Source organism: Wyeomyia smithii, chromosome 3 (assembly GCF_029784165.1).
Source record: "Wyeomyia smithii strain HCP4-BCI-WySm-NY-G18 chromosome 3, ASM2978416v1, whole genome shotgun sequence".
Lineage (NCBI taxonomy): Eukaryota > Metazoa > Arthropoda > Insecta > Diptera > Culicidae > Wyeomyia > Wyeomyia smithii.
In genome coordinates this window covers 85,092,160-85,107,415 of record NC_073696.1, presented here as the reverse complement: position 1 = coordinate 85,107,415, position 15,256 = coordinate 85,092,160, and the positions used below count along the sequence as shown (strand labels likewise).

The 15,256-nt window shown below is 34.6% G+C and overlaps 1 protein-coding gene across 14 annotated transcripts in view; it reads left to right on the top strand.

Moving 5' to 3' along the window:
* Nucleotides 1–15,256, top strand: part of LOC129733255 (kinesin-like protein KIF21A) — an 88,789-nt gene that overhangs the window by 978 nt on the left and 72,555 nt on the right. The window lies entirely within an intron of this gene.

Sequence of the window (15,256 nt, the reverse complement as noted above, 5' to 3'; positions counted from 1 at the left end):
TGTGACTGCTAATGTTCGCATATTCACATTCACTGTATACAATACCTACAAATGTTCAGAAGATAAGCGGATTCCTAAAGCTAAATTTTTGTAACAACTCCAGTCCAATTTGGTAAAATGCCACGGTTAACTACCGTGATTATTTTCGTAAACTATCACTGTCTGAGTAATTTAATCAGCAATATTTGTACTTGCAGAAACTATCTCAATAATATATTGTAAGGCTGTGCGAGATTTCGAATGATTTCGTATAATTTCGCAAAACTCGAAATTTCGGTTTCGCGAAATTGCCGAAAAATTTCGTTGAATTTCGCTAAATTCCGCCTAAAATTTCGCGAAATTAAACTTCCAATTTCGATGATTACGAAATTTCGGACCAAATTTCCGATGCACATTATTACATTATTTTGGTTTGTGCTCATTGCGACTATAAATTAAATTGAATATATCTCAACAGATATCTGGTATACTAAGTCAGACATAGAAGAATAATCTCTCAGCCGGTAATTTTTGTTTTTAAAGACAAAACCGTAACATCATGCGGGAGGTATTTTTTATTCACGCAGAGCATACAATTCATGTCATCACTGAAGTCATATTCGAGGAATATGAAGGCGTCCAAATGCGCTACAAGGTATCTAGTAATTTGTTTGCAGGAATAAATTTTACGCATCTCTTACGTACATCAAAATGTGGTTATATTTGCAGCCCACAAGGGTAAAGAGGTCACTTTTAGTCTTTCGTTTAGGAGGGCATAGCAATTTCTGTCAAAACTAAAGCTCTGAAGCTCTATCTTACAGGCCAAATGTTCTACACACTTGAAATTTTTTGCCGAATCTCGGTAATTTTTTGCCGAGAACAGCACCACTGAGTGCTCAGTAATGATCTCGGTAAAAGAATAATTACCGAGACACTCGGTTTGAAACAAAAATGACAGCTGTCGCATATTTTCGTAAATCTCGGTTTTACCTAACTGAAGTTTCGGCATGAAATATCTGAAATCTCGGTATTTAATGTAAACATTCAGATGAGATCTAACCGAAATTCAGCAAAGTTTGATAGATCTTGGTAGTCGCAAACTGATTATTCGGTATCATAGCAACCGTAATCTCGGCGAAATGTAAAAAGTACCGTATAAAACCAGCCGAGATTTCAGAAATATTTTTTTGCTCATAAATGATCGTTGGGATAAACGAAGAGCAGATTTCAATTTTTTTACGCATTGCTTATTCCAATGTTACTGCAATAAAATTTAGAAAAGCATAACAAAACTTAGACTATTTATATGAGCACTTATTGAACTAATTAAGATTAATACTTATACTGATATAAACTAATAACAATGAAATTTAATCGAAAACAAAACAAGGCGAATTTAATGTAAAAACGATTATCAATTTAATTGACTGAGAAACTTATTGCCAGTTGTACTCAGAGAATCGATTTTGAAGCAGTATGCGTAGAAGAACGAATAGAAAAGCTTATCAGATGGGCGACATTTTACGTTGCATACAACAAATGTTTGCAGCAATAGAACGAAAGCGTTCAGAAGATCCGACCCCACTGGTACTACGATGTCTCTCCACACAATATTGCAATCACCAACGTCAAATGACGCTGCCAATACAACGATGATTGGAACATCGGGCTGTGGTAGTTCCATTCCCTGCTGTAAAAAAGAAGAAATATATACTCAATTTATCGGCATTAAAAAACTCGAGTATAATCAAAAACTTCCATCGAAATGGAACTTTTTGGACTGAAGTTGCTTTCAGAATATATTTGAATATTTTCGATGTCGTAGTATACTCACATTGATCCACTCCACGATACCGTGCAACGGATTGAGTTTGCGCGCTTGCTTCTCGTTTTCACTGTCATGTGGTCGCTTGACTCCTCTGGTCGGATTTTTGGTACGGATAATGCACAATGCCCTGACCAGATCGTTTTTCAAAAATCTGTGAACGTCTTGAAATTGATCCAAGATTTTCGGGTGGATGCATTCCCACAGCTCCTGGAAAGGTGGTGCATTTGGATGCAGTGACTCAAAATCAAGGGTTATCTAAAAACAATAATATAATTAGTAAGTACGAAAGTGTTTGGGCATTGATTCATATACCAGTTGTCCTTCGAAGGCTGCAGTAATCGGAAAATCCTTTATAAATTGCAGGAGCGTTGCGTTCTTTCTAAGGTTGTTACGATAATGAGACGTTCGCTTCCATAAATAAAATATTCGAGGCTTCGTGTGATCCGTAGGTATTTGTAATTGTCATTCGTTAATCTGTAACAACACAATTGAACATGCATATTCAAGCATAAGTTTTGTAATGTTATTTACCAATTCCCCAATATTTGATTCGTCATTATCCTGAGTATCAATGAGTGGCACAGTAGCTGATGCCTGAGCATGATGGTTTCGGTGAAAAAGACGCCGTTGTGATTTTTTTGCCAAATACTCCATCCGGTATTGAATTTTGCCACCATGGGCTCCTACACCGCGACCGTTCTCATAAAACCAAAGTGCCTAAGATAACCAATAAAAAAATTAACGGTAATGAGTGAAATATTTTACCTCGACTAAAAAAGCTTTCTTTTTGTATAAAATATTTCTTCAAACACATATGTTCATGTACCAATCGGATACGTAGACCCTGTCGTAAAAATATTCAACTATATTGACGTACTTTGGAAGATACACAGCTTACGGTTGGGCATTCGTATGCAAGCGCAGCATGAATCCCCATAGCGTTTTTGTCGTGTATCCCGCATAATCAATAACCATAAACGGATGATAATCCATATTGTTTATCGATACCCCATACAGTCGGGGCTATATCCCGAACTAGTTGTTAGGCACGTTTTATGGTTATTGATTATGCGGGATATGATCCGCGTTTGAGCTGATATTTTCGTTCAGTGCGCTATAGTTCAAATTAAAGACAAAATGAGTCATTTTTTTCCGTGTAACCTTGTTTATGTTGTTTATACCAGGGATACCAAATGCGCAGATTTGTCTGCAAAACGCAGATTTTTGGAGTCCGTGTGCAGATATTTATTAATTTGCAGATATTTGCAGTTTTTCCACGGTTTCTGCCGATTGTTGTCAGAGTCTCCTTATATTTTCGCAGATTTTCTTAAAATGTGTGCAGATTTTCACAGACTTTTGCCTGCGCGAGCGGAATTTTTTCGGATCACGGATAGATTTTTTTCAGATTTCGAGCACATTTTTCCGGTTTTTCGAGCAGTTGCAGACATTTTTCAAAAACATCTGGCATCTCTGGACTTTATGCTCGTGTTTATGTTATGCTAGTGACTGATAACTTTGTAAAATCAATTACGTTATACATTAGAAGTGTTGAAGTAATATTTAATATAAAACGTATGAAATATATGCAACTTACGTGAGGAACGACCGATGCAGTTGAAGTCAGTATTGGATACGTTTTCACCAAAGATCGAGCAAGCATTTCTTTGTAGAATGTTTCTGGTCTCCTGAACTTTGGCGTTGAACGATACCGGAAACAACTTTGGTTAATTGATCATACTTACACGCCGTAAACAGCTGCCATGCAGTCACAAACGACATGTGTTATCTTTTTCATCCATTCGTCGTTTGGTTTATTGCCTGCTCTCAAGAATTCTTGAATCTCTCGTCCAACTGGAGTTTTCGAAAAGATTTGGTTGACGTCGATTTCCTTAAAACACACAGAAGGTATTTGAGCATATATTTTTAATTTTTCGTTCGGGTTTAGCTCTTTCCTGTGATGACTCTAACTGTCTGGGAAGTTATAAATCACAAAAGTATTGGCTAAACTGAACACCTTATTAATATTATCGTTTAGAAATAAATTTTCGTATGCCTAGGTGAATTGGCAGTTGGGTCGCATCAACATTCGAAGTTTTCATTTTACAAAAAAGAACCATTTCGTTCTTTTAAAACGAAAACCGATAATTATAATACATAATCATAAAAGAGTTTAAAAATTTAAGGAATACTTAAGTTACCAAGATAAGGAATGGTTAACAGTTCGAATTGGTTTTGAACGCTAAAGTTGAAAAGAAATAACTAAAGGAATTATGATTGTTCACTATTTTGAGGAAAGGAAAATAAAAGAAATATACCTATATACATAAATAAAAATACCTTCTCAAGATTTATCGCAGAGAACACATTCTGGCCTGTTTGTGATGTGTCAGCCGATTGACCGGTAAAGTCTTCTTCGGCTTCGATGGCGGGCTCAGGTTCGTCATCCAGCTCTTCAACTACTAAATTATTTTCCAGGTGTTTTTGATGTTTTTGAATAGTTTTCACCATCTTCGTTGATAGCTTGAGTCGTATGAAGTCATCGTTGTCCAGCAGCAAAAATGTTTCCCACTCTGTTATCTCCTCTCGAACTGCCTCAAAAAATATAATGAAATAGTACCTACATATTAATAGAACATAACTTTTCAAACATGATGTTAGTTTACTTTAATAATCTCGGCAATAATTCCTTCTTGATATGAACTTAAGATTACTTTTATAGGGCGTCCAAAAAGAGAATGTTGTGTGGGAATGAATTTGTTCCAAGGAGAAAAGTTGTTCGTCCGATTCCATTGCAACCTCATATGCCTCCAAAAAATTGTCATACTTTTTAGTATTGCATAGTTTCAATAAGAAATGAATGTTACTGTTAATCACCGCAATTTCAATAATGATTCCATATGACGGATATGTTTCGTTATTGTGATCCCTGATACAAACTATCAAATTTGGTCGGAAATCTATTCCGTTAACGGTAACGACCTTAGGAACGAATATATCTAATATGTCTTCGTTCAAAAACGGCTCACTACGGCAATTATATCTTGGTACTATTTTACCTCCAGTAAAAGTAATTCTATTCTTGAACGGATTCTCAAGAATATCTGTGATCATCTTAAAAGTTTGACGTTTTGCCAAGCTGCTACAGATATTTTTGAAATTTTTGCACGTTGCAGACTGGTTTTTGAGAGGTTTATTCTTCTGCTCGAATACGAAGCAATTAAATTGCTGCATGTTGCCACTCTTTTTAATGCAGAGTATGTAGTGATCAAGGTGATGATTTTTATTTATCCGTCGATTAAATTTTGCGTAGAACAGTTCCTCGTAAAGCCGTATGTGCTCTTCCAATGAGGCCAACATATAATCCGATACTATAGGAGACATCAGTATCCGGGTTATATTTATCAAATGGCGAATCATGAGCATACATTTACAGTTATCGGTAACTTTGTGGCCGAACAGAAAAGGAAAAGCTCTTAATAGTAGCATATTTTGCGAAGCTGTTTGTTTTAGTTTATGAGCTTTGGGTTTTGAAAGCATTTCGTCTGTAAAATTAGCTGATGGTCGATTCTTTTTGTCGACATATCCATAGGCAAATGAATGTATCCGACGATTAATAAATTCAGTATTCATTCCAAGTTCCTTATTATTGTAATAGTAACTTAACACTAGCTGCAAAGTTGTAGGTATCAAACCTTCAGCTATATCGTGCATCGCATCAAGGGCAAAATTTTCTGTTACATGGAAACTTTTAAGTTCATTCAGTAGGCATCCATCCTTTTTCAAACCACAATCGGATGGTCTTATTTCTCCTGCTTCAATTTTGTTCAAACTATCTTCATACCATTCTTTCGTCCGTAAAGGAAAATTTTCAAATGGATTCTGATGAAAAGCTGGTCTTTGGATTGAGAATGTCGCCATTGGTCCAAGTAGCCCGAATACCTCATGCAACGCAAGGGTGTCACCACAAAAAATGGTTACAACTGCTCGGAGTGTGAAGGTTTCTGTGCCGTAACAAACTGTCACTCCTTCTTCCAACTTTTTAAGGTCGTGAATCAGAGGTTTGAGGATTTTATTATATCCGTGTTTTTTGGCATCTATAGACGTACAATAAATGAGTGGAAAAACAATTCTCGGTGAACTTTTCCATTGTTGCGGGAAATTTTGTATTTTGAAGTCAAAAATGGACACTTTGTTTATGCCTGCTCTTGAGCTCAGTGCATTACCAAGTTCAACATCGTCTTGATAGAGACTCAGACGCACAGCATCAGGGAATTTTTTGAAATATTCGCTACTCTTATATGTTTGTCTGGATCGAAAACTTGTGTACTCCTTGATCGCAGGGTTGTCCGGTTCCTCATCTTTCAAAAGTTTCCTGTTGTTGGGTTCTCTAAGTATCATTTTTAGTGTGTCAATGATTGGAATATAAGTAAAAGTTTCATTGACTCTGACTTTCCTAGAAACACCATCAATATGTCGGATGTCTTCTCGTGTTTGAAGTTTTTTTTCTGAAGGAGTTGGAATGCTATCAGTTAAATTTTTCAAAAATTTTGTTTGCTTCGCAAGAGAGGACAAATCATCGAACATGTTTGGCAAAAGAAATTCATTTAAAAATAAAATTGTTTCCGGAGAGTTCATGTTGTGGTCGTGTTCCTTCAAAAAAGTTTCGGTTTTTTTTTTTCAAAATATTCTCCCAACATTTGAACCAATGATTCACACAGTTTAATCATTTCTGCTATTTTGGATTGCGGCAATGAAACATCAGATGTCAGCCGACAGATACCAAGCCCAAAGTTTTTTTTTTATTTGTTCCAAATTTATTGTTTCTGTGGCAGGGCTTTTTTCATTTTCAGCAAGTGAGACACTGTCATTTTTCTGCCGTTTGAGGCTTGGCTCCTACAGTTCATTTGCACTGCTTTCTTTCAGAATTGACTGTGGATAAGATGAGCAAGGATGCTGCTTAACGATATGCCTTTTCAAAGACTTGAAGTGTTCGTATTTGTATCGACATTTGGAAACAGGGCAGTCGTAAAATACTGCATTCGGGTTAAAATGCTTGTTTCGAATATGGTAATGAATGTGCCGCTGAAGCTCATTTACATAACCGCAAATTTGCTCCCGGCAGAAGAAGTACTTTAAGCTTGATATTGACTAGAAGAAATTTATATTACTTAAAACTAGTACTTACGAAATATTTCGTAGAGCCTTACGTCTTCTTGTTGAAGGCTGTGAAGCACAGATTGCATTTTATTTTCCATGAGTGCACTCTTTTTTCACCACACGTATTTTTTCCACTACTCTTCGCGGCGCGTTCAGTATTTTCAAAGCAATGAAAATGGCGGGTGACAGCTACAAAACCGGATCTCGGAACAGAACGAACAGAAAAACCAAATTTCGGTATGTCACATAACCGATCTCGCAAAAAAATCTGTTCACGTTGGCACTCGGTAAACTCTTTTGCTGAAATTTCGATAAAATAAGCAAACCACTGAAATTTCGGTATACAGTGATGCTGAATCATGGTTTTTATTATTTTTTTGCTGAATTTTCGGTAAATTGAAGTTGAACCGTGATGGCTCGGTAATATGCATTACCGAGGTCGAGAATCATTTTTAAGTGTGTATGCTACTCGACTTGTAAAAATTTTCAAGCGTTTTTTCGGATTTCTCTGTGTTAGAGGACTCCTCTTCGCACACCGTAGTTTTATTTAAATGTGTTTTTTCAGATAGCTCATTGCTATCACTAGGCTGACGGGATATCATGCCTTATAGTGTGCAGACTTAGTGATCGATGTGTCAAGCAGGAAAAGTTGTAATTGCCTGAATTTTTAGTATTGTTTCAAAACACTCCGACTTCAAAGTCAGCATAGGTTTCAAAATTGCCAGGTACCTTTTCAAAAATATTTCAAACGTGTTACCCAAAAAGTATACTTTACCAATGAATGAATAAAAAGTACATGGTTCGCTCTCGTTGAACACATAACTGAGAAATGTTACTCTTGTTTTGGGGGACACAAAATTTTACAATGTCAAAAACAAGTTCAGATTATAGCATAAAAGTGATTCTGACTTTGCACTTGACGAATATACAAGGTAGAAGAAAAGAAAGGTTAGAAAGAACGAGAAATAAGAGAACGAAGATGATTACGAATAACTTAATTGAGTAAAGAGAAAACTATTTGTTTGTTGCATTACAACATTCCATTTTAACTGTTGATTGGTTGAAAGAAAAATAATTTTTGGTATGTTTCAAAGAGGCCGTTCCCAAACCACGTAGTCATATATAGGGAGACGGGGGGGTTATCAAAAGACCACGGAAAATCACGTGGGGGGTGTGGGGGTTTACGAATAGACCACGTAGTCTTTTTTCTGACTTATAATTTTTATTGCCACTAAGTCAAGACGAAGCTTTCGCAATTTTTTAATTAATAAATTTATTTGACACGACTAATTAATAAGTGTCACGGAAAGTTTGAGAATTGTCAGCAATTAACTGTAATCAAATTTTTGAAACATATTTCAAATTTATCCGAACGAAGAAATTTTTTTTTGTTTTAAACAGGCTTTGCCTTATATGGCATTTACTTCTTTAGAATAATAGTTCTATTTTGCAATGCGTCGGGATTTATGTTATTTTTCCTGGAAGTATATTTCAATACTCAACGACCGGTAAAACAAATCAACGTTCTGGTCTTAAAAACAATATATAAGTCCTGAAAGTTCGTGAACTGAAGGAAGGAAGAAAGATGTTTATATTTTGTTCGACATTCAAAAACTTTGTAATTCATTGAAAAAAAAACTAAGTTACAAAACCGATATCTGAAAATCACTAAAAGTAAGGTTTCACTTATTATCAACTAAATATTTTTCTAGATGATTTCTAGATGAGTATACAATTCACCATAACTATAAGCGAAAAATGTATCGTAGATGATCAAACTACTTAAACAAATTTTATTTATTTTGTTACTCAACAACAAATTAAAAATCATTTTGAATATACTCAACAGAAAAACATATTCTAAATTACTTTCAGGTAAGGAAATTATTATATTTGTTAAAGACAATGAAATATTATCAAAAATTAAACAACAATTATCTATTTGTTATTTTGGTTGTGAGAAAATGATATTACTGAAAATTCTATTTACAATTCGCGCAATAACTAATAATCAGTTTCCTTGAAACTTAATTTTTTTAATAAATTTTTCATACTTTATTGTACATATATTTGCAGAATAAGATCACAAAACAAAAGACCACGAAAGACCACGGGGGAGTAGGGGGGTATAAAAGGGATCAAAATATGACCACGTAGTTTAGGAATGGTCCCAAATGCATTTTATTATTTTTGGTCTCGCAGAAACTCACAGGGCATATTTTTTAGGACAAAATTATTTTCTACAACCTTACCAGAGACACTAGTTATGCCAGTCAAACAAACCGATTTAGCTGGAAAAATAATTTTAATCTCCAATCGGACACTCTGTGGGTAATTAAAATATTTTTATAATCGAAACAGTTGGTTTGATTGGCATAGTGCCTTTGGCAAAGTTGTAGATAATAATTCTGTCCTTCCAAAAATAAACATGTTGTAAATTTTTTTTAAATATAACTTTTTTTGACTCCTTCATCGCTTCGGTAATTTTTTTGTAATTTTTATACAAAAAAAAAAAAGATTTTTGAAAAATAAGCTTTAATTTTAATGTTTCTTTTACTTCAAAAAAATTAATTTTTTAGAGTTTTTTTTATCGGAAAGATAAAATTACTGTCTAAAACTTTTCCAGAGACGTCACACTGATCAAAAAACTTTTGTCTCTGAAAATATTTATAATCACAATAACCCTCCCAAAATAGCATTTTGAATAGCTTCTCAGCCTATAGAAACGTTTATGCAAAGTTTAGGCCAAATCTAAAATAACAAAAAATATTGAAACTGGGACATTTTTTGTGGAACTGCTCAGTTAAAAAGTAATTTTAAGCTATATTAAAAAATGTGCAAAAATATTGAAAACTTCAAAGTTTGCAGAATAGTTAACCTAAATTTTGTTTTCCTCGAATTGATAAAGATGTCACTTAGTCTAGTCTGACTAAACGGTGATAAAAAAAAATCAATAACACTGGTCGACAAAAGCGACAAAAAAGTTGCCCTCCAAAGGTTTTACAGCTTTTTAACCATTCCTGTGAATTTTGCTGCTTTTAGAGAATGCAGAAATGCATCAGAAGGCCGCCGAGGAATTGCTTATCGGTTTCGTCGCTTTTACGTTTGCATAGGGCCCATCTCTCATGTTTTCCAGTTCGAGCTCTAGGACAAAACTTGGATTTTGAATGATGAAAGTGCTATGAAAGAAGGATTACTATTTTAAACATAGTTGCATTCAAACCAAAAGAATCAGTTTAGAAGTTTATTAAATTATTATTTACAAAGACATTTCGAGTTTGACCTTTATATCATTTGTATCTATCGAGGTGCTTTTACCTGCAATATAATCTGTATAAATGAATGCATCAAGATTTGAGTTTTCAACATTTTTGATTTTCTCGTCATTATCGGTTTATCGATATCTGAATACCTACGTTACTCTTCGTACTTCGTTAGCGTACGCTCCAACGTTACAAATCATTGTAATGCTATGTTTCAGAAACATTTATTTTATTTTTCGAAATTTCGCGAAATTTCGCGAAATTTAGAGCCCAATTTCGTTTCGTCTCGAGAACTTGAAATCCACCTTGATTTCGTTTCGACTAATTTGGCGAAATCGAAATTAAGGGTTAATTTCGTTTCGTTTCGTTTCGACACCAGAAAAGCCAGTTTCGCACACCCCTAATATATTGAATAGATTAAATCTAAAGCTTCATTCTAGAAACAGATACACAAGGTCTCGGTTAATAAAGCAACTAATCATGCTAGTTAAATTCTATTAGCTAAAGATATGCAGCAGAGAGGAAAAATATAGTGTAGTCATATAGTGTGGGATACCTCCCAATTCCATTCATAATCATATCTTATTGTATATTATACGTTCAACTTCCAAGAATACAATATGATCAAAATCAAATGGTTTTGTTAACCTTCAAACTAAATACCCAAATTAATAGTGTTTTTTAGGTTAGTTGGTTAGTTTTGCTTGTGTAGGAGGATAAATGTCACTTCATTATAAATGCTATGAATCGAACGCAAACGTGTGCTACGCTTATGGACGCATCGATAGTTGGTCTTCGCGTTTACTAATTTGGTCGCATCCGTTCGAAAAATTTATTGCGTTGGTTTTGATGCTTGATCCAGCTATGTCTGGTCAGTGTATTGATTAATTCCACCGGATATACGGATATACCTATCAGCCCGGCATGTAGAATAATAAATAAATCATACTACAACATATTTATGTTTACTTTGGACAGAAGCCTATCGTCTTGTTGTGTGTATCGACTTAGGATATTATCTGCACCTTCACATTAATTTGAAGTACATTGTAGTTACTTTTTATGCTGATTATTTATGTTAATATTTATTTCATGCAAATAATCAAAAGTCAAATGGTCTTAAGAGTAATTAAAATTAATTTTTTCAATACTTTCGTGATTTATTTGTTGATTAATAGGTTATTTCAAATCAAATAAATGGCACAGGCTTAACGTTTAACGTCGTGGGTAAGAGTCATTTGAAATTCATAAATCCATATTAACTTTCAGTATCAGAGTAGGAAATAAAATTTACTAAGAAGGTCGTGCAAAATTGTATTTCATGAATATGCTTTTTTACTGTGTGCACTGCTTGGCTACTGCAACATTAAATTAATCAAAAGCAAACCCATTCTAAGCTTACTTCGCGAATTGATCGCTTCCGATTGAGCTGCAAACTTGTACAGTTGAGCTTTGATTGAGATGTTATTTTATAAGAAAATTCATCGTTCAAGAACACTATTGCTGTCTTCAAAGAGGCTACTCAAAATGGCATTGGAAAGTGATGTGTTTGATTTTTAAGATGATGAGCAAAGTCTTTTCGTCTTGTTGCTCAACTATATCAGCGGTTCTCAACCTGGGGTACGCGTACCCCTGGGGGTACTCGAAAGCCTCCAGGGAGTACGCGGAAAAAACATCAGTAATGGCGAACAAAGATCTCAAAGAATCTCCAAGATGGTCTCGAGGTACGATGCCGGACTAACAAGCCAGTCGTCTTAGGTTCGAGTCTCGGCTCGGGAGAGACTGTTAGTGTTAGTAGGATCGTAGCGCTAGCCCCGCAATTGTCCTGTACACTAAACAGTCGGCTTCGAAGTCTTTGTATAAATAAACAGAATCGGAATGTAGCATCAAGGCTTTGCTTTTAATGGCGGACAAAGCAAATTACACAATGCTAGAGAGAGAAAATGCTCAAAAATATATTTTCTGTTGTTTTATTGGAGAGTACTACCAACTTTATTACAGAATAGTTTGTTTATTTTCATGAATAACCATAAAAAATCATTCAAAAAATACTATTGATTTGTGAAATATCGCAAAGGGGTACGCGGACAAAAAAGGTTGAGAACCGCTGAACTATATAGTCAATTCTTTAGTAGACAGGCAAACCATCAATTGGATTGCGACTTTTCAGAATATTTGGATGAACTTCACATTATGAGTTGACTTCACCTTCCCAAAATAAATGACTGTGTAGATTCGTTTGGCGTGTAGTAAGCATGCTATTACACAACGACGATGGCGGATAATCTCCACAGCAAGCAGACGCGAGCAAAATCGGATGTTGATATAGGTAGTAAAATCAAGGTCGAATTCGCGAGATCGAGCAGCAAAGGGAAATAAATTTGTTGAAATGGCTCATGGTTGTGGCGGGCGGTTCGTACAATTGAATCCACCCCAGCATTTTTTTTTTGTTTGCTATCCCCTGAACATGAGAGAACGGAATGGGAACCTATAGTTATGCCCACTTACAGTCGAACGGAGGCTAGCTATTGCCACATCACGGGGCCTGATTCCCGGTCGTACCGTCGTGACCCTTGGTTGCTTGGTGGTACGTTCATTCATCCCGGTTTGAACTTTTAAATTCGCGCAACGAAAATACACACATACACCTACTATGCAGTATCATCTGGAGATTGGTATTTATGAGTCTGCCTATACTTGGTGCTGTTTACGGTTCACTGTCGGACGGAGTAACATTGAAAATGCTTCCGTTGCCTAGATTTCCATGCATTCAAGGCACCTCAAGTAGAAATCTATAGACTGAAAATATTTCAGGCGTGGTTTGTGCTACATTCTGTTATACGTATTATTCCTTTCGTTTGTTCGTTTTCGTTCGTAACGGACATAAACAATTATTAATTTTAACAGTCTAAAAACAGGCTTCCGTGGCACATTATCGCTTTGTAAATACTTAACGAGCTGTATCATCGTAGAGAGAGGTAAAAATTTAACATCTTATACGGTCGTCTTCCATAAAATTGTATTGTTATATATAACTATTGCATAGTAAGCATTAAATCAAACAAATCATGAAGTGTAAAAATGAATGTATAATAAATTTTTTGTACCTCTAGACTAGCTTCTTTAAAATATTAGATAACTCGTGCCATCGCAAACAATTTTACAAAAAAAAATTTACGTAATTATTGCTCTCAAATATTTGGAATATATATCACAAAACCAGTTTCCCTATTATGTACGGTAGACTACTTTCAGAGTTTTCACGGTACGTTGAGTCCAGATACTCGTCCAAATATTCCCCCTAATTTGATGTTACATATATTTTCGTCTGTTTGCAAAAGTATATTTCCGATGGGTGCAAAACGCTTGTTTAGGTCGTTTTTGGTTCTTATTAGACTGGTACGCAACGTCGAAAGAGCTTGCAGTATTTCCCTGAATAGTCTCAAAAATGCAACTTCAATGTCAAAATTTTGTTTTAAAAGTTTCGTTCTGATGACTTTCCGTTCTGAAAATTTTTGATTAATAGTATGACTATCGCTTCTTTATCTTTTTAATCTGAGCTGTACATTGCAAAAAAAAAATCGGAAAAGTGGAATGCAGGGGATCGCGTTAATTCGAATGTCTAGGAGGTTTCATTCATTTTGTTTGCTTGTACCAATATTTGGGTTGTATTGGAAAAGAAACAACTGAAGCAAATACAGATGTAATAGTGTTGATATGTCACTGTTTGTGGCAGAACACACAATAAAAATTCTGAATAAATATTAGTTAATAATTAATTCATCACAAAACATAAAAAAAGCAAATACAGGGTTGTCTTCATAGCTAGTAATATTGAATAGAAAATGGAATCGGTATATCTATCATAAAATTAGAACTAATCTTATTAATCTATCTTTTTCAAGACGCGATCAAACTGTTTCCAAAGCTGCAGAAACGTGATCGAAGTATTTTGACCAAAAAAAAAAATAGATTTTAGAGTCACAGTGCTTTTATCGAAATTAATCCATTAATTATTCTCTATTTTATAGCAATTGCAATTTTGTGATGAATCCATTTGAGAAACGAATTTTACTTTTTTTATTTTTGCATATAAAAATTCGTTTTGTTTGGTAAAATTATGGCACATTCTATAAGAAACTACCTTGTTGAAGACATCATACTTTTACCTGCCTATTTAAATGAACTTTGGTGAAGTTTAAAATCGATATTTTTCAATATAAGAGTCACACTGCCAAAAACGTAAAACTGAGTAAAACGCAGTAGACGCAGAGAGATCACTGCGTTTTTTTCCTTTCTATTCAAAAAAACCAAAAATTCAAAACATACGTTCATCGGAGGTAAATATATATGGCAGAATACCTTTATATGCAAGGTTTATGAAGGTTATTGTTTTTTCGATAAGTACACTCCAATTGGTCTTTCAATGAAAGTTACTATCATTTTCTACTAATTATCTAGAGCTCTGAGCCTGAGCTCGTAACATGGCACTGCCTAAATTAATATTTTTTTCATCATTTTAGCAATAAACATAGCACAGGTAATGTGAAGAAGTTTCTGAGGTTTATCTCAAAAGTGATGAAAACTCACATGGGACTGTTATGTATTCATGGGCAGTTTAGTGGTAATTTTCTACAATTTTCCATTGTTCTGCAATATTATTTGCTCTAATAAAAAAAAATCTATCGAAGAAAGTTTATTTTTATCTCTCATATTTTTTTGGTTATTGACGATTTTTATTAGAATAATGCACTAATTTACAGATAACAGATATCGACAAAATCTGCAAATATCTGCAGACTAAGCTATCTCTATATTCAAGTATAATTAAAAAATCATTCAATCCAGATACAGACATACCTCGATATAAGGCAACCTCAATGTAACGTAACTCGATATAACGTAACGTAACAATTATTTCTGGAGTGTATAATGTTCCGAATAAATCTTTTTAGTAAGTTTTGAAACCAATAAATACCGTTAAATGGGGTAAAATTGATTGTTTTGTGTTTTTGTGTTTTGTGACTGA